Source organism: Marmota monax, unplaced genomic scaffold, assembly GCF_021218885.2.
Source record: "Marmota monax isolate L192 unplaced genomic scaffold, Marmota_monax_Labrador192_F-V1.1 WCK01_AAM20220418_F8-fsc00022, whole genome shotgun sequence".
NCBI lineage: Eukaryota > Metazoa > Chordata > Mammalia > Rodentia > Sciuridae > Marmota > Marmota monax.
Window position 1 is genome coordinate 12785223 of NW_026695215.1, and position 20221 is coordinate 12805443.

General features: G+C 38.2%; 1 protein-coding gene across 1 annotated transcript in view; it reads left to right on the plus strand.

The window, feature by feature from the left end:
• Slc9a9 (solute carrier family 9 member A9) overlaps positions 1-20221 on the plus strand; it is a 533806-nt gene that overhangs the window by 41193 nt on the left and 472392 nt on the right. The window lies entirely within an intron of this gene.

Genomic DNA, 20221 nt, shown 5'->3' on the forward strand with positions numbered 1-20221 from the left:
ACATGAGGCATCAAATCAAAGCAGACTGCAGTTGGATTGCTGGATTTTCTCTGTGATTTTTGGACTTCTGATTTAGGGAATGAGAATCCTTTGGCTTGAGTTATATGGAACATATTGTGTTATTTTTCAGCTCAACAATGTAGACATGCTCACCCCGCAGATAGACTCATTTTATTCCCATCATCTTTGCAGGACCCTACTTGTATTTGACAGGAGTACAATAGTCACTATATGTCAAGGGGGTTCTTTTTAAAGGAAAGTTTATAAGAGAACCGCATGAAGCGGATAAGTCCAAATACCAGCAGAATTATATAATATTGGGATGGCTTTTGGGTCGATACACTGTAGAATGAGGACTTTTTTTCTCCATGTATTTTATTGGTTGTGCCACTGAGCTCTAAGTCAAACTGTAGAGACTCTGACTTGCAGTGCACCATAAAGCAAAACGTGGTCCAAAATGATGAAGCCCATCCAATTCATTTATAATCCTATCGAATACATTAAAGCTCCACTATAGAAAAAAATGTCCAAGTGCTTGCTATGACCATGATGATGTAGATGTCTTAAATTGTCTGTTACAGCCAACTCTACCCAGGGCTTTTACTGCAGACATCTGCTAAAGCTATAACACAAGAAACTGATGCGGAGCACACCCCATCCATGCCTCTAGCCTTCTCTCATGCAGTGTTTAGTGCCTGCCAGTGGAAAGCTGGGGAGGTGTCAGGAAGTGTCTTCCTGCAAACCTGAAAGCAGGGAGATTTTGTTGTTGTTGTTGTTGTTGAATGCTTTGCTGAATTTTTGGGTTCAGACTAGAGCAACTCAATTTACACTATATGAAAATATTCAACACTGTCAAGGCAGAGAAGATGCTAAAGATGTTAGCACCTGAAGATGGAGGCTTGCAAGAATGTAGAGGGGGGGGCTTATCAAGTCTAGACACCTAAGTGGTCTTTAAACTATGTGTTGAGAGACGCCATGTACCTGATCCTTCACAAAGCGTGTTCTGGAGGGGCTTTTCTGATCTGTGAGTATGTCATAGCTTCCTATTCAAATTTCAAAACTGGCAAGGACCTTAAAGGCTTATGTAATCAAAGCCCCTCACTCTGAAGCTGATTCATCTTGAAAGGCTAATTAATTAGATCATTCTTAGATCTCTGAGAGACAGGGCCATGACCAAGACAAGACTCAGAACTCCAGTTCCTCACACAGCAGGTCTTGCCCCACCCCCTCCTCTTCTAGAAGTTTCATCCCGGTACATTGAACCTATATACTGACAGAGGTTTATGAGATATGTGGCCTCTCAACAAATGTCAAGTGCTTTATAGCACAAATTGATTTTAGCAGTTTTATCAAACAGGGATTTGAAATTCATATCAGATGTAAATTTTAAACTATTAGAAAATACTAAATTAAGGAATAATCATTTTTCATGATTACCTTGTTTCCTTTGTACAACTGATTTTAAATATATTTACATGCAGTTATTTTTATTATATAATTTCACTATTATGAAATAGATAATTGTTTTTTTCTTGGGAAATCTTATCCATTCATTCATTTATCTAACTTATTTTTGCAGTACATGGGGATTCAACTCAGGGCCTCATGTATGCTAGGCAAGTGCTCTACCACCAAGCTATATCCTCATCCCCCCCCCCCTTTTTTTTTTAAGACAAGGTCTCACTATGTTGCCCAGGCTGGCCTTAAATTTGTGATCCTTCTGCCTTAGCCTCCAGAGTAGCTGAGATTGCAGGTGTGTACCATAAGCCTAGATTTTCATGGGTGTCTTAATATCTCTAAGGAAAAAAGAAACAATACATACTGTGTGTGTGTGTGTGTGTATGTTGTATATAACTGCCTACTTATAAATATGTCAATTTAAGGGATCTAGTAATTTTCATGTCTTAGAATTCAGAACTCTTAATTGAATTTAAGTGTTCATCAACAATTTTAAATGGAGAGTGCTTTGAATAAAAGTGTCGTCTTGAGAAAACTCAGAACCATGTATTTGTCTGTGCTGGGTATAATAAATAAGAAGAGCAAAAATGTATAGGGTGCCTTTTAAATGTAGGTCATGCAATTAAAGTGTATAGGGAGAGAGCATAAGCATTTCAGAATCTTATCTAGAAAGAGAAGGGACATCATTGAGGAGATTTAGCTTCAACAAGGACAGGCTGATACTGTAGGAAGGCCACTTTGCTGGTCATGTGGAAGAAGACTTTTAGTGTTGGGCAAAGATGTCAGAGAAGGTACCATTTTTTTTATTAGTTGCTCAAAATATTACAATTATCTTGACATATCATATATCATACATTTGATTCAAATGGGGTATGAATTCTTATTTTTCCCATGTGTACAAACTGCAGGATCATGTTGGTTATACAGCCACATTTACACATACTGCCACACTAGTGTCTGTTGTATTCTGCTGCCCTTCCTATCCCCTTCCTATCCCTCCCTCCCCTCCCATCACCTTTCCCTACCCCATCTACTGTAACACATTTCTCTCTCTCTCTCTCTCTCTCTCTCTCTCTCTCTCTCTTTCAGAGAGGGGACCATTTAAGAGGTGATTTCCACCCACCAGGCTGGAAGGGGGCCCAAACGGTGGCAGAAAAGGTTGTCAGTTTGTTGAAATCCTGGGAGAGAATGGGGTCTTCCAGGGAGAGGACATTAGGGAAGAAGGGAGGGACATCACTCTCTGAAGGAAGGGGACAGGTGCTCACAAAGGAAACAGGAAGTGTGGCGTTCAGAACAGGAAGCAGATCAATGGAGGAAGAGGAAGAGCAAGAGCAAAGGTGGGCAGTACTGGACACAAGGAAGGTCCCTGGCATAGGAATTGTAGTTTCCATTGGATTTGGCCCCTAAGAGGTGAGGGGGCCCTTGATACTTTTCCTGTGGGTGAAAAATGAAGGATGAATATTGGCAAGGCCAGTTGTTATAAGTAGGTTATGATAAGAAAGGAGAATTTATTTTTATGAGTTTAATCTTGGAATATAATTTCAGAACCTTCAAAAAAGGGACACATACTTAAATTCAGACCAAACTGATAGTATCATAACTTGGGGACCCTATTGCATGAGATAGATCCAAACCTTATAAAAGGTTTATATTTTTATAAATATATTTTTATGATACATTTTATGATAAATTAATAGTGGTAAGAATAATCACAAACATTTACTGAATACTTGATATTTATGTTATGGTCTGGATGTGATTGTCCCCCAAAAGCTCATGTGTAAGACAATGCAAGAAGGTTCAGAGAAGAAATGATGGAGTTATGAGCACCTTAACCCAATCTGTAAATTAATCCCCTGATGGGATGAATTGAGTGGTAATTGAAGGCTGGTGGGGTGTGGCTGGAAGAGGTGGGCATTGGGGGCATGGCTATGGGGTATACTTTTGTATATGGTGAGTGGAGTCTCTCTCTGCTTCCTGATCACCATGTAAGTTGCTTCCCTCTGCCACACTCTTCCGCCATGATGTTCAGCTTCACCTTGAGCCCCAAGGAATGGAGCCTGCTGTCTGTGGATTGAGACTTCTGAAACCATGAGCCCCAGTGGTTCTGGTTGAGTCCTTTCATTACAGTGGTGAAAAAGCTAACTAAAACATATACCATGCCCTTTTTAAAAGTAATTTACAGAGATTATCTCATTTCATTCTCAAAATAATCCTATTAAAAAGATATTACTTATTACCATCATTTAACAGATGAGACAACTGAGTTTCAGAGAGAATAACACAGTGGGCAGTAATAGAGTGGGGATTAGTAATTAAATAGTCTGGCTCCTGAGTGAAATTCTTAATGCCAAAATAACTGTGCTTTGCTTCTGTTTGTTGAATATTCCCATTAAAAAGTAAAATTATGTTCATTAGTCAATATTCAGTAGAAGCCACTGTGCTTCTTCCTTAGCCCAGCAGGAGTTGTCAGAGATGTGGGACATTTTTATCCAGGAATTTCACATTCCTAGGGGTGGGAAGAGAAGCCTGTTTTTATGCAGATGTCCTCTTATTTGCATGAATTGGGCAGGAGGAAGGGAGGGCTCAGGATGTCCCTTAGACTGAACCCTGGGAGAGTGACTTCTTGGAGGAAGTGATCCTGGTGAGTCACTTAGTGGAGAAGGAGAAGGCTGTCTAATTTTGCATGCCAAGCACCTTGGTTCTGATGGGTGTGGAGAGCCTTGTGCAAGGTTTCAGGTCAGAGGGTGGGTTTCACATTGCTTCATGGTCTCAGAGGATGTGGGTTCTGAATGTTGCAGTCAGCCAAAAGAAGTCCAGGAAGTCCCAGATCAGAACCACGTAAGAATGGGAAGGCCATGAAGGTGAGCACTGCATCTGATCAGACTACAGGCTGGCTCTAGAGTAGGGCTCAGGTGCTTTATAGGAGTTAAAATTCTTTATTATTATTATTATTATTATTAATTGAATTGATTGAACCCAGGGACACTTAACTACTGAGCCACATCCCCAGCCCTTTTTAGTTTTCATTTTGAGACAGGGCCTTGCTAAGTTGATTAGGGCCTCCATGAGTTGCTGAGATTGGCTTTGAACTTGTGATCCTTCTGACTCAGCCTCCCAAGCTGTTTGGATTACAGGCATGTACCACTGGGCCTGGCTAGGTATTAAAATTCTTGGATTCATTTGAATGGGTTCTTAATTAGGTTTATTAACTCAATATCATTTCTGAAATTAGATATAAACTATCTTTCACATTACAGGGGAAAGTTTAATAATATCCCTTTGGCAATAATATAAAAAAACACTTTTTTTGTTTTGTTTTTTAAGGATGAACTGTTCTTAAAAAAATTCAACCACCTTATTTAGTATCATCCCACATTTTATTGCTTAAGGAATATTATTTTAACTATATCACTGTTTGTTTTAAAAAAAAAACATGTATTTGAAATATTTCTGTATTTAGCTCCTCCTCTTTGGGGAGCTGTTCCTTTACTTTAACCCTACATCTACCTACACACCATGCAAGTGACAATGACAACTTATACATTTTGTCCTAAAAGTCATTAGTATCTCTGAAATGCTTCTTTTTCAAGAGCAATGAATTCTTTTAGTTTCTCCATTAATGGAAAATTAGAACAAATTCCACAATATAAAAACTATTCAGAGAAAGAACCATGAATCTAAATGATCCAACAATGGGGTGTTAATTTTAAAGAAGAGTCATTCTTTAGATTTCCTCCCTGTGCCAGACACTGACCTAAGCTTTCTACATGTGTTATCTCATTGTATTGTCATAATACCCTCATGGGGCAAGCACTACTATAAGGCCGAGACTTGCCAAAAGTTACACAGCAGGTAATTTGTGGCCCATGGCTGAGCCAGTGGACTTCAGAAAACACATTCATAGGACCTCCACATCCTCCTTCCCTCCTAACATGACAATTTATACTCCCTGTAGTATTTTGCAGTTAATAATTATATCTGCCTGATAAAAATAAGTCTTCAAAAATTTCAGATATTTGCATTTATCATTGTGGCTAGCAGTCACAAAAAAACCCTATATATTTAACTGTGAACATAATTGTAAAGAAGAAATGTCTTTTCTTATTGATATTTTGGTAGGAATTGTTTGAATCTATTTTACTTCTTCAAATTGCTAGACTCTTGGAAACCTGCTTAGGAAAACCTGGATTTATAAACATGAGCTTGTTCACATCATTCATGTCAACATCTTCAGGACTGTTGATCTTCTGTTTGGGTTCCTTAATACCACACTACAGATGCTGTGCCCAACACCCATCATGCCCTCTGACCACTATGCCTGCTTACCTGGGGACCTTCCAACCCAAGTGACCTTGGCACTGCCTTTGGATCTACTGTTGCTCTGTTGTTAACTAGGAGAAGGGATGGTGAGGCTCAGTACCCAGTGCTGGTTTCTAAACCTGAAAGAAGGAACACAGTGTAGTCCAGAACTCAAACCTGAGGGTACTATCTTATTAGGTGGAGGCTGAGTCATACCTCAGCTCTAACCTTGACCAAGAACAAATTACAACTGGTTCTTATCCCAGCAGAAACTCTAAGAGGGTGCATAGAAGGACTTCAGGGAGGCAGAGGAACACCTTCACGTCCCTGTGGGTTTTTCTTGGGAGAGACTCTGCATAGATTCCACCATTGCATCAGATTCTCCAGGGAGTTAACAAAGCAGAGAAGTTGCATGTTTTTCAAGAGCCTAGGCCAAGATATAGTCAGAACATGGAAGATTTTATGTATCTCCATATTTAGTTAGAACTAAAGGCTTCTCTTCAAGGTGGCCATAAAGTCTGGAATTATGCACACTATTTTTTTTAAATCATGGATTGTAAGGTAATAGCAGTATGCTATATATTATGTATTTATCTGTGTTCCCAGACTTGGGGCCATCCAGTATATATTTCAAGAGTGGAAGTACTGGGTTGTAGGTCTATGAATGAATATTTGTTTTTACAAAATAACTCCAAGTTGTTTTCTGAAGCAGTAGTACCAAAATTTCCTCTTAACTTTTTGGCAATCTAATAGGCATAAAATAAAATTATATTATGGTCTTTAGTTGTATTTCTCTGATTAGTAATTAAGTTGGTTATACTTTTGTATGATATCTTTCCAAACTTTCTTTTTTATTAAATTGCTTTATCATTGCTTCATTAATTTGTTAGCATTCTTTATATGTTACAAGTTTGTGTCTTATACTTTGTAGTCAAACTGGCAAATATTTTCTCTTATGGTTAGCATTTTTTAATCTTTGTTTAATAAGTCCTTCTCTATCTGAGAGAAAGATTTTCTTCTGAACTCTTAAAGTTTTGCCCTTCTCAGTAAGTCCATGTGCTAGACTGATTTTTGTATATGATTGAAAGTAGACATCCCATTATTTTTTTTCTTTAATGAATAGTCAATTATCTCAATACTATTTGTTGCCTGGTTTTGTGTTTCCCTAGGATTTTCTGCAGTGTGTTGTGGTTTCTGTTTCTAGACCCTTAATTCCATTCACTTGGTCTGTATCTCTACCAATACCACACTGTTGCTATGTGGCTTTTAATGGGTCTTTATAACTTATAGGGAAGGACATAAAGGATACTTATCTTCTTTAGAGGTATGTTGTCTATTATTAGTTCTTTACTCTCATATAATTTTACTCCAATACATACATTTATGAATATATGAATTTTTAAAAAGATATGTTCTTAAATTCTTTGTTTATATTCATATACGTCAGCACTGTTTCTAAGCGTTTTCCTTAGGGACCCACATGCACATGAGCAAGAGGAGACATATAGGAGGTTATTTGTAGCAGCACTATTCACAATGGTAAAAACTTGTAAATAACTCAGACTCCATTAGCAGGAAAATAAATAAATACATTCTCATAACATTATGATGCAAAGGTAAAAAAATAAAATAGTCGCCTATGACAACATACATAAATATCAGAAGCAAAGTCTAAAAAAAAAAGTCTAAAATCAATGCATCAGATTCTCTAAAGCACATGTAGGGTGACATCACTTTATACTGGTCACAAAGGACCATGATTAAATAAGATCATTTAAGCATACATACAGGTGGGTTTGAAGGTGTAAATGCATGGGGATAAGTAAGGGGACTAAAACCACAAAATTCAGTGATGTGATTATTTCTGGGGAGAAGCTAAGGAAACAGGATGGAAGGAAACACAGAGCAGAGATAAGTTATTGATAACATTCTGGTTTGTGGGTTGTGGTGTTTTTCCAGTTATTCAATATATTATTATAATAACTTATATCTTCTATATAGTCTTTTGCATGGATCAATTATGTTAAAAAGAAAATAAAAGGAACAACCAGTACAAGGAGGTATTTAATAGATTTGTAAAACTCTGCTTGATTGTGCTGCTTATTTCCCTTCCTGGGAAACTCTGATTCTTCTATTGTTTTTCTCTGTTGGATTTTAAGAAGAACAACTTATTGGCAGGCTGCGGAGACAGACGTGCCAAGAGCAGATTTGCCAATATCCCCAGGTTAGCGCTTATCAACCCCACACCCCTCTTTTCTTCCTCTCTCCTCTTCCACCCATCTTTTCTCTTTTGTTTTTCCCTCTCCTAGTCCCTCCCTCCCTCCCATGTTTTGCTTACTGCCCCTTGAGACTGTGTCTGGGCTGCTGCTGTGGGTGACTCCATTTTCCATTGGCCGTGAAAAGGCAGAGCTGGGGAGGCCCAAGCCTCCTTTGTGCATTCATTTACTCCCTAGATTCTGAGCTGGCAGGAGTAGCTGTCACCAGTGTCCAAGAGAAAAATAAAAATTCTGCTTCCCAGACACAGCCAAAGAAGAAAAAAATAACCTCTAATCTATCAAGAACAGCTTCAGCCGCTTAGCAGTGTGGCTTTTCGGGTCCATATCATAGTGTGCAGAGGCTGGGCTTCTGGCAGCAGAGAGGAGAATGAAGTTTATGGGGAAAGGAACAAAAGGCCGGATGGAGAAGGCTGTGGAGAAATCAGAGATGTAGTTTGGAGGTAAAACAGGGAAGGCGTTGGTCCACCAGGCGACCAGCGCACTGGTTTCATTAAAGAGGTTCGTGGCAAAAAAGTTAACTAGTGAGATCAAAATAAACACACAGACTCAATTACCTTTTTCTATGACCAGGTCCAAGACGGCTCTCACTTCAAACCACACGGTAGGGCAGCAAGGCTTACTCAGGGCTAGGAGGAGAGAGAGAGAGAGAGAGAGAGAGAGAACGCCAGGGAGTGGCCTTTTATTGGGAAACAAGAAATTCAGGGGAAATTCCATCCAATGAAGGTCGAGGGGGGCAGCATTCCAAGGGCAGGGTCAGTGATTGGCCTCAGGGTCAGTGGTCAGTCACACCCCCACACGGACAGGCTCTCGCACCTGGAGAGAGTGGGGAAAGCTCTGACACAGTTTAGCCAGAGGGCACTACTCCAAGTTATAAGGAGAGGCCCCACCTCCTACTACCATCACCTGGGGGTTAAGATTGCTATATACAAATTTGGGGGAGACACAAAGAACCATTGCAATGCAGGGTCCATCTTTGCAAATAATCTTCCATGAGAATGTGCTACAGAATCCCTTCAGAAATATCAAGGTCAGAGTTTTCATTAAAATATACAACTCAGTCCGGTTGTGGTGCTGCTTGCCTGTGATCCAAGAGGCTCAGGAGGCCGAGGCATGAGGATTCCAAGTTCAAAGTTAGCTTCAGCAATTTAGTGAGGCTCTGTGTCAAAATAAAATTTAAAAAAGGGGCTGGGGATGTGGCTCAGTGGTTAAGCACCCATGGGTTTAATCCCCAGTACCAAAGAAAGAAAGAAAATAGTACTTAGAGCAGGGCATGGTGGCATATGCCTATAAATAATCCCAGCTACTCTGGAGACTGAGACAGGAGGATTGCAAGTTTAAGACCAGCCTAGGTAACTTAGTGAGACCCTGATTCAAATTAAAATAAGAACGGATGGGGATGTAGCTCAGTGGTAGAGCACTTGCTAAGCATGTGACTGGGGTTCAATCCCCAGTACTGCACGAGAGGAAATAAGACCCAGAACCTGGTGTGAGACTTATGGCTATGCAAGTAAGACATGATAGAGAGTCAAGCTAGCCATAAAGGCTTCTTCCAGGAGACTTCTTAGAATTCCAGAACCAGTATACAATGAATTCCTGTCCTGATGATGTAAGTGACTTATTAAGAAGTGTTCTGTAAGGTTCTATGTTTGGATGTAAATGTTTGTGGAAAGTGTATATAAAGCTCAAAGAAAGTGAGTTAAAGAGCAGGACTCTCTAAGTTTTGTATGCTGCCCAAACCAAGAGGCATTTGTGGAAAATTGCCCCCCACTCAGCCATGCTAGGGAATTATAGAAAAATTTTATTTGAGAATTTCAATTGCTTTTTTTTTTTTTTTTTTTTTTACTACCAGCTGTGCAGAGAATGAGGAGGTGAGGGTGAGGCAGCAGAAACTCTCAATGCAGCAGCATCTCTGCTGGCAGGCTCTTCCATGGTGCATTTGCCTTCTCAGGAGCTTTGTATCAAGCTTGGTTTGCATCCATGCTCTTCTGGCTGGTGGTGGCACTTTGGAAGAGGGTGGAGCTTTAGGGATGGGGAGGGCTTGATCTTAGGAGCTTATTCACTTTGCTTGAGCAGTTTGAGAAGTGGCAAGTTTGGATGTGAATCTGGAGGCTGTAGGGAACTACATGGGAGATTTACACTTTTAATAACTTACTCTGACTAGGATGTGAAAACCAATGTAAGGAAGTCAAGGCAGGAAGCAAGAGAACAGCTAGGAGGTGATGGAAGTTTGACCCGGAGGCTGCTTGGTTGGGTTGAGAGCCGTTTTGGTGATGGAACAAACAGATAGTGGTTGTCTATCAGATTGAGAAAGAGAAAGGGTGACTATTAATTTTCTGGCTTCAACCATATGTATTGTGGATCTGTCAAATTCAACCCAACGTGAATCTCTTGTGCCGTCCTGTTCCATCCTGGGGTTTCCTACTAGGCTTAACTTCTTAGTTACCATCCCCATGCTTTTACTATGGGTCAATAACTACATTGCCAAGTGAATCCATGAATTGATGAGTAGATTCAGGCACTGCATGTTCTTGCCGCAGTCTGGCTGCAGCAAAATAACCGGGGGAGGGGGGGGTGACGAACAACTTCTGTAGATTGATACAGCAGGAGTGAGAGCCGTTTATTGTAGGACAACAGAGGTATTTATACATTACACACAGCTTATCTTAATTAGCATAAACTAGATACAGCAGTCAACCAATAAGGAATCTCCACACTTAATGGCTCGCTGGAGTTACTTCACAAACCACTCCCTCTGGCAAAATGCCAGGCACCATCCAGACTTGTTTACAGACTCTAACATTTGCCAGGTGCCATCCTGACTTGTTTACAGACTCTAACATGTTCTTTCATTGGAAAAGAGAGAGTAACAATAACAAAAGTTACACGAGCTAGATTTTTTTTTTTTTTTTTTTTTTTGGCATCAGGGTTGAACTCAGGGGCACTCAACCACTGAGCCACATCCCCAACCCTATTTTGTATATTATTTAGCGCCTCACGGCTGCTGAGGCTGACTTTGAACTCTCAGTTCTCCTGTCTCCGATTCCCAAACCGCTGAAATTACAGGTGTGAACCACCGTTTCTGCCTTCATTTAATCTTTACAATAAACATCAGAGATACATATTTCTATTGCCCACCACCTTTTTTTTAAAGTGACATGCCCAAGGCTAAGGCTCAGATTGTTTTAAGTAAGTTTTTCAAAATATGATTAATCTGAGAGTTTGTAGTTAAGTTGCCCTTGCAACTTAAATCACATTCTTGGAACTTCAACACATCAGCAACATCAGAAGCTGTCAGAAATACAGAGTCTTGGGCTTTACCCCAGATCTCTGAGTCCTGCATATTAATAAGAGCCCTAGGTGATCAATAGGTAATAGCATGCTAAAATTTGCTTATGCTGCTCTCCCAAACCTAGTAGAGAGATTTAACCCCATACTTAGGATTTACTAAGGATGGCCTATAGGGATGGAGGTAATTGAACCAACACAATCTGTATTCTCCAGGCATCACTGAAATTAAACCAAATCAATGAATTTTATAATTCATATCCACCAGACTTACATGGAACATACCTGGATCAAATATAATATGTGTCTCATATAAAAGGCAACTGGCAGAATACTCAGTCTGGCCCACAGAACAATCACATAGAAAATGCTCAGCGTTCTGGTCTAAGGATTTTAGCACTTCAAGTATGGGAGGTGCTCAACCTGATTTAGCAATTATGCTCTGATATCATTAAATTAAAATGGCCCCAATAAAAGGAATAGAAGTCAATCTTAACTACAGCTCGGAGATGTTTTATTGCTCTATTTCACAGTTACTTACTAATTCCCAGTGCTTGAGAGGTATCTATAAAGAAAGTTCCCATAGTCAAGCTGCATTATCAACAGAATCATGAATAGGAATGATGACATCATTGCTTTAGCATTCAGGAGCAAGTGTAACCTTGAAGGTCACTGCTGTTGGTGAAAAGTACCTAAAATCTTTTAATTTCATAGGATTCTTGATCATTTGCCCACTGGTTACACCTCTTTCCTTTAAAATTTAAAATGTAATTTCAACACTTTTCTGAATTTGTTATCATTTTGATTGCAATTTTCTTGGAACCTCTATTCTAGTGCAGATTATTAAATTTTTTTCACATTGTATCCAAGATACCATGTCACTTGTTCTCTCACCTCAAGAAAGCTCTACACATACAAGAAATATTAACTGTGACAATGACAATTGCTCACATTCATTGAGCATTTACATTGTTTCACTTGTATGCTGTGAACACTTTTACTTTAAACCCACCTTTAAATTTTTTTCTCAAAAATAAGACAATATATTCATTTTTATAATAAAATTGTCTCCAATTTGCCTCCTTAAAACAACTCTCTGATTTTTCATTAGAATATTAAAGAGGTTGTCAAAGTACTTTTATAGATATTCTTATTTATAAAATAGAGTCTTGCCAAACATTTATTAACTTACATTAGAAACTTAGGGATCCCAAGAAAGAATATAGAATGTACAATGCAAAGAGTGAACCCTAATGTACAGTATGAGTTTTAGCTAATAATAAAATATTGATATTGACTTACAAATTGTGAAAAATGTATCACACTAATACAAGATGTTAATAATAGGGAAATAAAATAAGGGGGTAGATGGGGACATATTTTGAGTACTTTCTGCTCCATTTTTCTGTAAACCTGAAACTGCTCAAAACAATAATGTCTATTAGCTTAAAATAGAATGTGCACATTATATTTTACACATTTTCTTTCATAGCAAATAGAGTTTTTTAGATATTTCCTATGGCCCTATTTGTCCAATATCAGGTAGAAATTGGAGAGCCTTAATCTCTATCTAAATGGAGGACTCTCATTCTTTGAATAGTGAACACCCAGAGCTCATTCAGATTATTCTAGTGGTGGCATCTTGCTTGACCTGTTTTCTACACTTCATCTCTGGCCTTGAATCCAGCTTCCTAAGACTCTCATTAGAATCTGGACTCTAAGGCTGTTGAGAAACTTTCCATCCAATTAGCCTCATATATGTGGTGGCCCTTTTCCCAACTCCTTTAGAATATGAGTTATAAGTTCCATGCTTTCTAATGGTGCATGTCTAATCTTATTTCCTTTGTTTTATAGAATGGCTATTAGCCCACTTAAGGTCTTGCCTCTCTTCAAGTATCCAAACTACCCTATTGATAAAGTCATGATTGGATAAAAGCTTTGTAAGAGAGCAGTGCTATTATATTGTCAATCTCCAATTAACTGTCATTTGATAATTACATTTCTGAAGAAAATTTTCTTCTACATTATGACCACAGTATCTTCATTATAATTGTTTTAGTTGCACTAAATATTTTCTTCCTTCCAAATACTAACCATAATATCATCACCTGTTACTAACTAGTTCATTCTGTCCAAGTCTTACTTGCTATTTCTATTTCAAAGTTTACTTATGGCTTAGTTTGGGCTGTCTTCTTTGTAGGCACATCCAAAGCTTGTAATATATGTAGATAAATTGCTTACATGATTGTGAAGGTGTTACTTTTAATTTGCAGCAAAATTGTAGCTATTCTGGATTGCAAATTTAAAGCCTCCACGGAAATCGATGACCTGATTACTTAACAAGTTCTCCACTGCACTTCTCAGGACTAAATACAATTACAACCTTATCCCAGCAGAGAAAAATTAAGAGTTTAGGAAAAGATAAACATTATCCTCTAAGAGTGGAAAGTAAATGGAGATTCATTTGAGAGAATGTAAGCAGTTGTGCTGTACCACACATGCTTTAGGAAATCACTTCTTTTCAAAATGGCCTAAATTCTTTTATTGGAAGGGAACTCTCTCATGTTATAAATATGGAACAAAAGGTACTTTCTTCATAGCTCTTGAACCCCTTCAGGAAGTGCTGTCACGTGGGTCATCCTATTTACATTTCCCAACAGCTAAATGAGATGGGCAGGGTCAGGAATTATCCTGCTTTATGAATAAACTGAGAATAAGAAAAGTGAGGTTAAGTGATTTTATCAAATACTGTTATTTAATATTGGTCAAATCTGAGAATAATATATTTTTTCTAATTCCTGGATCTCTGCAAATGCTTTTTATACTTGGTTAAGGGCCTACACACCCTTGAAGCTCACTCCCCTGTTAATCATTCAAAACAAGTAAGGCTTGTGACCTATGACAGATGTGACATATTATAATAGGATATTATATATGTGTATATGTATCCATATACATATCTACACACACACATGCATATACATAGCACTTTCAATTTTTTATTGAGTCTTAAAAAATATGTGATTTCAGTTGCCCATCAAGTCATCTGGGATATGAAATTTCGCCTCCAAAGACATTGCTGAGCGAGATCCATACATAAATATAAATCCAGGTGAAGTTGTTTAGGACACTGGAAACACGACTTAATGTTACTGAAAGAGTCTAATGCTGGTACTAGTGCTCTGTTCACAGAATTTTGGAGAACTGAGTTTAGGTACTTGAGAGGAAATTACATGCACAGAGTATGCAAGCCAACCAACATTAACTTGCTGAATTGCAAGCCAAATTATACTTTTCAGTAGCTGTGTCTGGAATCTTAGACTCAACTGATCTATTACTTTCACTGATATGCAGTTTAGCTTGACTACTTCCATTGAATAGTTTTTGTTTTTTTTTTCTGGTAAGGAAATTGGTTTTCCTGTTGGAAAAATAGTACAGAAACCTCCCTTAAGGTTTCTCTCTTTTTCTTTCTAAATTTAACTAATTTTCCACATATCCTATTAGGAAAATACAGTTTCTTTTAAAGTTTTACTTTTTACATAGTTGCCAGATGATTTCCAGCCTTCCTTTTTCTCCTTCCTCTTTGTATTCCAAAGGGACCAGCATAGTTAGGCACTGATATACAGTTCCCCAAACCATTCTTTGCTTCCACCATCTTGCCAAATTGAAAAATTCCAGCATTCAGAAATACTTGTGGGATTTTTGTTTTAAATTCCCACAAAATGAAAGAAGCTCTCCTTAAACACTGAGTGTTCACAGCTGTTTAGATGCTTTAAAACAAGTTTTGAGTGGTATTAATACTTTTCAGATAATTTAGCTATGAGCATATACCACAGTTTTATTATAATCTTGCTCCAAGCAGAAGCCGAAGAGCTACAAACAGCGCCATCTGCAGGCTTTTCTGGCCTGTGAGCCCCATGCTGCTGGGTTGGGAGGAACAAGTACACCAACTGAGAACAAGAGTTCAGAAATAAATGTTCATGGTGATTTGAGAAAATCACTTATGTCTGTTAAATATAGTTTTACAATTCAGGCTCACATTTTGTAGAATGTAATATGGTCAGTTATTCAGCATTCCATTTTTTATTGCATTTCACAAAAGTATCAGTGTCAATAATTTGAAAATAATATTAATTAAATTAATTATGAATGCTTCATCACAGAGAATTTGAGAAAGCAGTGCTCAGGGAGATCCATTCAAAGATTTTCACTTGTAAAGGCATTTCACATAGGAAAAGAGAATAGTTAGAAAATCAATTTTAGATAATAGTGTTTTAAAAGTTTGGTTAAAAGTTCATGAGATAGATAACTAATTTTTCTCAGGACAAATCTTAATTCCATTAATGTTATCAGAAAATTAAGCATTTTTAAGGAATGGAATTATTTTTTCCTAGAAGGAGATTTTCAATGAAAAATGATTTTGACTCAGATAAACTTTGATTCAAATTTTCTTTTACTGGAGTTGGGAAAAAGAAGAGAGCAGGTTGGCACTTAGTATGTGGGGAACTACCTTCCCTCCTGCCTGGAGCCTTCACCTTCTCTGGGTGTCAGTTTAAATGAAAATGGCTGCTTTCTAGGAAGGGCCAATAGAGCTGGGTTTCAGGCTTGATCTCTGTGCTAGTCCCCATCACCAGGCTGGTGTTTCTGAGAAAGAATGGGGCTAGGGAACTGGCCACAAATGCCCTTTGGTGACCCTGTTTGTTCCCCTGAAGACCCAGATTAATGTATCCTTCACCAGATAGATTTTCACATCCTGCATATTGTGAATTGTCACCCCCCCCCCCGCCCGCAACTTGATTTTTATATTGAGATTATATCTTAGCACTCTGTTAAGTGAGTTTACAAAAAGTCTTATGATCAAAAGTATTCAAAATTTACAGTCTCTCTAAAATAACAAACACATGTCGAGATACATTTTCCTCCATTGAAACAGCATTCTCACCACAGTTACAGGTAAAATGCATTCATGTTGAAAGGAAAATAAAAAATTGCTTTAGAACATTACTTAGGTTGAAAAGAATTCTGATCCCCAAGTAGTCTCCTCTTTGTAGGTACTCTCTGATCTTTTTTAAACATCAAATAATATTTACAGGTCTTTTTAGATTTAAATTTGAGCCTTTTTTCTCTAATTGGCCAGTTTATATAAATTCACCAGTCTGCAGGAGAAATCATAGTTATAGAAAATAGCTTTTATTTTAAATGGTGTATTACTCATTCTCTCCCTTTTAAAGAAAGGGGGAAGAAAATATTGCAAATTATATTTCTTAAAATGGAAGAGTTGGCTTTTCAGTGCTTTAACATTTGTATCCATTATCTGCTTTGCAGTGCAGGTTTATTTTAATATTTCCCCTGTAGTCTACAACTGCACTGTTCAAGTCCATCAAATCACTGTTAAGAACACAATATGGAGGGGTTAATGCCCTTCAGAGGAAAAACTTTACCATTGGTTCAGAGATTGAGAGTTCTCTTAATAATGACCTTTCTACCCCCTCCCTTTTAGGGTAGAAATAATAGTTTGTTGTATGTGTATTAAAATCTTGTCAAACTGCCAATAGTTGAAATAAACGTACATTTTGAGAAAGCCGAAACCAATAGTAAATTAGGCCAAAAAATTGTGATTTAGATTTAAAGAGCACACATTTACATTTTGAGGGTGAAAATTTTTATGTAGAACACTATAAGGATGTGTACCTCTCAGTGTTCCAAGAATTTACATATAAACTAGATCTGTAGCATAAAACAAGATGACTATGTTTCTAGCCCTCTCACACCCACTGAGCTGAAGGCAGATTTTAACTGTGTTTAAAGACACCACAGCATGTTATTCTAAGTTTAAATCTCAAGATCATTTCAAAGTTGAGATTTCTTTGCCTTATTGGAAAGAAAAGTGAGAACTTAAGAAAAAAAATAACCAATAACCACATGCAAAAAGCCATTTTAGTGAAATTATTTGTGGATTTCAGACTCGGACAAATCCTAAATGTGGAGAACAGAGGGTGGATTCTATTAAAATGGATGTTAAGCAGGAGGGGACAGCTGTCACCACCTAGGAAGCTGAAACTTCACTCCAACATCAACAGGAAGAACTGATCCTGCAGGGTAGATGGCCCACCAGCTGTAGCGTTTGTTTTGTGCCCTCTGGTGGGAAAATGTGTAAATCACAGTTTCAATAGTTCCCAACCAACTCCATAAAGCTTGCTGTTTCTTATCTCTGGGCTTCAGGTAACAATCAAACTGCAACTTCAGGGGAAATAACTGACATCTTCTTGAGACAGAGGGAGTTACCTTGGGTATCAGCTAATTCAATCTCCTAATTTTACCCAGAGATGACAAATGATTCAGTGAGGCTTAAAAGGAGTGATCTACGCATTAGTCAGTTCTCCTGTGTTAATTGAGTACCTACTACGTGCCAGACAATAAGTAATCATTTCATTTAATCTATTGTAATGCTTTTGCTCTTCATTCTCCCTGTTCCTTGAAGGTGTTCCCAGGCCTAAATTCATATCGACAGCCTGCTGATATTAAGACTCTGAGTATATTATTTATCAGCGCCTTTCAGAGAGAGGCCATTGGGGGGCAAAATAAGCAGGGATGTGTTAGGGTTCCACCCCCATTCTCCCTCAGGTTAGTGAGACCAGAACCCTGAGATTGGGGCCCATCCCACAGCTGGTGGTGGGAACAGGGAACCCAACTCCAGGCCACCTATTCATGGGCTAGTTGGAGACAAAGGTGCATGGTGTAGAGTCACACTGGGACTAGGGAAGCCAGGAAAGCTGAGGAGAAAATGCACCAAGAAGGCAGTTGATCCCTCAAGGATAAGTGACAGGGTCCCAGAGGAGGCTGGAAACTCACTGGCATTTCTGACCAGCCTTCTGCTGGGCTCATGAGGATATTGCTAGGTCAGTTTGAAAGACTCAGGGTATGTAAAAGGTAAACAGGTATAAGATATGAAAGCTTTAGAATTAGAAGGTGTTACAGTAATTACATGGTTCAGCTTTTGGTTTTTTAAAAATTGTCTCAATTTTTTTTCTTTTAATATCATGCATTATATAATACTAAGAGCTAACATGGGCGACCTCTTACATATTGTGTTCTAATAATGTCACATTTATTAAACTGTTCTGTTCTCACACACACCCTATGAAGTAGGTAGTGTTTTGTTCTCAGTTTACCAATGAAGAGACAGAAGCTCAGAGAGAGAAGGACATGCCAAAGGTCACATTCCAGGCAATAGGGAGAGCTGGGATTCGAACCACTGAGGTGGTCAGTCCTCAACCTGTGTTCCTAACCAGTACATAAAACCTGTGTGCTGGTAGGTAAATCCCTGCAAATCCCTGGCCCAACTTAAAAAATAAAACACATGCTAGAACCCGTGAAGGCTCCTCCCTTGTGCCTTTTCCAGATGTTTTTCCTAGTTGAGTCCACAGGTCCCAACAGGCTGTGATGGGTCCATAGGTGGTATTATCTTGCCAGGTTTAAAATCTCCCTATTGTACTGACTTACATGAATGTTACCTAGAAGTTTACTAGTTGATTATTGATTGAGGCCAACAAAACGAAATTTTTGCCTTCTCTTTCTTTTTGTCTTATTTGTGGGTATTACCTCATTTTGAAACAAACAAACCTTAATTTTTAAAATTATACTTGCATTTGAAAAACTTCTAGGCTCTAGTAGTCACTCATTAGTTAGTAAACTAATCACCATCCTAGGGACAAGGATGCAGTCAGAGAAACAAACAATGGCTTGTAGTAAGTAGCTCATGAGAGCTAATGGTTAACATTTTAGGAATTTTATAAATTAATTTTGTATATTATCATTTAATTTTGTATATGAGAAAACAAGGTTAATAAGTACTAAAAACTTCACTTTCTGATTTTTTTTGGCTGCATTTTATTATCATGTTCTTGAAGATACACACACACACACATACATATACATATATGTATGTGTGTATGTTGTACCTTCAGGCTAGAAATACAGTGTAAGGATGTGCTACTGAGCATCTCTTTCCAACTCCAGGTTCAGAGACCTCCACATTGGTAGCTTGAAATTGGTCATTGTGTAATTATTTACTCCATGGAAATCAACAAAACGCTACAAAATAGGGCTTTTCTGCCATACAACTAGTCATTCAATATTCAGCAGAACCCCATTAGTTATAATAAAGATTAATATACAAAATAGAATTTTGGCTCTAATAGAATCAGTAATTTGAAGAGCAGATACCCTCAAAATTAAAAATAAATAAATAAATAAATCGGAACAAATGAAACAAATAACAAACCTCCCCATGTTTCCCAGTAATGGTGAAGAGTTATCCATCCTTGAACACAGCTGAAATGAACCCCATTTCCATATTCCCAGGAAGTCAAGGTTCTCTGGACTTTACATATGGAGACACAGATTTGATACCGAGCCTGTGAAATTGGAGCCAGCCAGGTGGGATCACTTGGGGGCAGTGGTGTATATGAGGGTTCCAGTCCCACCTCTGTGATCAGTTTTCCACAAACTGGACTTGGAGCAACCACTAAGCTTGCTAATCTGCACCTCAAAAATATGCTCAAGTCTCCTTTATTTGGGTGAATAGGCATCTGCAGCATTTAACCAATGGTGCTATGGGTTGTGATGATGGTTACTTCCTTCTAGGCCTGGTTTTCATTCCAGATAATAACTTGGCGGACAAATTGCTCAGGAGCATTCCTTTAATTCTGGGCTTACAGAATGAATTACACATGATTTAACCTGGAATTTGAGACCATGGACTAGAACCTTCCTTCTCAGATATCAGCATTTGAACACATTTAAATCCTCAATCCCTGGTTTACCAGAAATAAGTTTCTTGAATTTTTTTCTAGAACTAAAAATTGTTTTCTGTTTTGCCCCTTTGCTATGCTGGGTGC